This window comes from Macadamia integrifolia, unplaced genomic scaffold, assembly GCF_013358625.1.
Source record: "Macadamia integrifolia cultivar HAES 741 unplaced genomic scaffold, SCU_Mint_v3 scaffold1890, whole genome shotgun sequence".
NCBI classification, from domain to species: Eukaryota; Viridiplantae; Streptophyta; class Magnoliopsida; order Proteales; family Proteaceae; genus Macadamia; species Macadamia integrifolia.
This window is the reverse complement of record NW_024868405.1, coordinates 94,517-98,174: the sequence shown is the minus strand read 5'-3', so window position 1 is coordinate 98,174 and position 3,658 is coordinate 94,517.

Below are 3,658 nucleotides of genomic sequence, written 5' to 3'. Positions count from 1 at the left end.
TGTATTAGATGATTCTGGTGATTTTGGGTTACTCGGAGGGAACCCGATCACTAGTCTGATTCTATAAGAATGGGGCAATTCCTCATATATGAATTTTGACACATAACAGTGTTGCCGAAAGGCCTTGAGTATGGCCAAGGGCAACCATCCATGTAAGACCATCTATGGGACAACAAGTAGTCAAGACAGCTTGCTATCTTGACCATCGAAAATATGCCACCGAATCCATTGGGCCTAAATCCGGTGGGCTATTTCCTACGAGTATAACAGGCTACTGGCATAGTGTCGATGCCTGTGGGTCCCGCCACTCATATCATAAATAGTCTCAAATGATCCCAAATCATCCCCCACACTTTACTCATGATATGAACGCATTTTTAACCCAAGTGGGTGGGTTCTCAGACTCCGAAAGTCATTATAACCCGATTGGTCCGAATAGGGTCCAACCAAACAGGCCCTAAGGTCCACTTTAACTCATAAGTTAGAAATGAGGAATTCATTTCCTCATTTCTTCCTTGCCTAAATGTGAGAGAGGAGAAAAAAGAAGGAAAGAAGAAGAAGGGGGAAGGATTTTACCTTGGTACCGGCTGCCGCCTAGTCAACGGAATCATTACTAGAGGTAAGTGCAACCTCTCATGTCACTCTCTCTCTTCATTTTGACCTAGAAAAATCTAGGTATGGATGAAATCTTAATGTATAAACCATGTTGAGGTCGTAGAATGCATGTTCTACCCTCCCAGTGTTGTTGTCGAGCTCGAACCAAGCCTGCTGAGCTTCAGCAACAAGTATTGCCAAATGACCAACTAGGGTTTCGATCATTCAATTAATGTATCTCCCAAACAGCTTAGTGGAATTAGGATTTTATTGGATTAGAATGATGCTAAGAACATTCCCTACAAACTCCATGGAATATATCCCGATGATCGGACCCGAGCTGGAAAGCCCCAAAATGGGTGGACTATTCTGAACCACCACCAGAAACACCCCACCGGATCCACTAGGTCTGCCTTCAGTGGCATATTTCTGGTGGATCACAGAGGCTTATGAGCTTTCTATCACCACCACTAGAAACAATACTGATGTTTTTGGTGAAAATATCCTATTTTCGATGGGTGTTTTCGGTGACATCACTGTCACTGGGAAACCCTAACTGTATCTTTTTGGGGTGACCCAAGTGGGTCCCTCCTGATATTCATGACATGTATTGATGTTCGATTTCCTTTGTGTCTAGGATAGTGATGCACACGAATCTCAAAATCAAAATTGAGTTGGTCGATTGGTGGCCAAACTTGAACCCTAACACACTCTAACATAAATCAGGTGAAGGATGGTTGTTTTATTTTGGATTGTTTCATTATTTTAGAATTGTTCACATGCGTAGATTTAATATGCTTAATTGTATTGCTCACATGATGATGGTAATTATCAAATGTTATATTCTTATGGATTTCATACGAACTGTTCATTTATATGTATGATGGGATCCGATGTGGCCGAGGTGGTATCGATACCGTGATTGTCGTGTGTTTGGTTGTGTGAGTGAGATGAAATCCGACATGGGCGAGGTGGTACCGGTGTCATGATTGCTATGTGTATATTACATTTATGGATTGATTATGTGCATTAGAGTTAGTTGTAGTCATAGGTTACATATTGTGGCTAAGGTCTCGTTGGTATCGTATACCCCGAGACTAGATTTAGAAATGGATTCGCTTCATGGCCGATGATTGGTACCAATGTCGTGTAGTCCATACTCAACTGTGATATGTATGCTAGATTAGGTAAACGGTCTTGGGTGTTGTCACTTTGTAGCCAAGGTCTCACTGGTATCATGTACCCAGGATTGTATTTGGAGATGGATTACACTTTGTGGCCGAGGTCTGTATCATTATGAAGGCATGTAGCATATATGTGGTTAGGTATCACTCCCTATACTATGAACCCTTTCCAACAGGGGTTGAGGTGTTGGATAATCCATTATGATATATTCGATGTGCCTTTCTGGAATGCCACACCCACGGTACGATGTGATTATAGTCGGAGATGGGAACCTATCCGGCGTGGCTGATGTGTTACTGATGCCATGACTACCAGGAAGGGGTTATCAGGGGTTTGCTGGGTGACCCATGGACGCATAGGGGGACTGGCAGGCTTTTATTCATCGTTAGGGTTTGTATCCTTGCGTAGTCGATGACGGTTTCAAGATGAAGGATACAGCCTAATGCGCCGTAGTAGTATTTACTAGACTTAGTTTGTATTGTTAGGTGGATAATAAATAAATGAACTGCATCACGAGCATCATGGACTATGTGTTTAATTTTCGCTATCATGCATCATGAATTATTATTACTACTATCTTGATTGGATGTGTTTGATCTCAACCCTCACTGAGCAAGCTGGAAAGCTCACCCCACGATTTAAATGAAACAAGTTTAAATGAAAACTGTGCCAATTTGAAAATCATAGTTTTAAATGAAACAAGTTTCAGCATTTTCATCCTGTAGGAAAAACGTAAGAACATGCTCATGTAAAAGGAAAAGGAAATAATCTAGAAACCCTGCCAAAGTATAGCATTGGAATCACACCCCCCCAAGGTGGGATAAAGAATGGGAGAGAGCAGCAAAACCTGGGACACGAGTGGTGGGTGCCTGAAAATGGATGGGACCCACCAATCCAGTGGTCACCTGTCTTGGGTGGGCTACTAGCTTGATCGGTGAGTAAGGACTGGTGGGTGCCTTGCCCACTGCTCCGATGGGTGAGCAAGGACTAGTTGGTGCCTTCCCCGCTAGTCTGGCCTGTCAGTCTAGGCAGTGTTCCTAGCTTGACAGGTGAGCAAGGACTGGTGGGTATCCTGCCTATTAGTTGACCTACCAATCCAACTTCTAGGATTTTGATTGGACCCAAATTTTTTGGGTAACCTACTCTTGTGATTCTAAACACATTGGAATCGTCAAACCTCACTGGTTATAACCTTAAAGTGGAGGTATACTAAACCTAACTCTTTTATGATAGATTGTACTAGAATTCACGTCATCGCACGCCGGATCTACCTCGTACCAAGGGTGATCATTATACACAAATAGGTAAGTGGGAAGAGGATATTGCATCATGTCATTCTAGTTGTAGACTAGTCATGTCATCATTTATTATTGTGTAGACTAGTCATCCATGAATGCCATTGCATGCATTGATGCGTGCATTATGAAATTCAATTATGATTTAATATGTTTATATCTTTAATTGTTAAATTCCTGTTCTTGTTCGTGATGTGAGATGGGTGATTTTAACTATTGATTATGATGCTTGCTAGACTAAATGTCGTAGTTGGTTTGGACACGAATGCATTGGTGGCCCGTGGTATGGGACACAGTGGCACTATGCAGTCACTATCTCACATAGGAGCATGCGGTTAGGATTGACATATCCCTATGCTATGATCCTTCCCAGCAGGGGTTTAGGTGTTGGGTATATCCTATCGGTAATTTCAGTGATATAACAAAGGGCCAATCGTATTGCTTTTAAAGTTAATGTTGCTCTGGGTGAGCATTTTACTTTAATGTTGCTCTGGGAGAGCAATCTACTTTCATACCGCTCTAGGTGAGCATTTTGCTTTCCGGTACCCACGGCTGGCCTTCTCCGACAAACCTATGGGTGTATC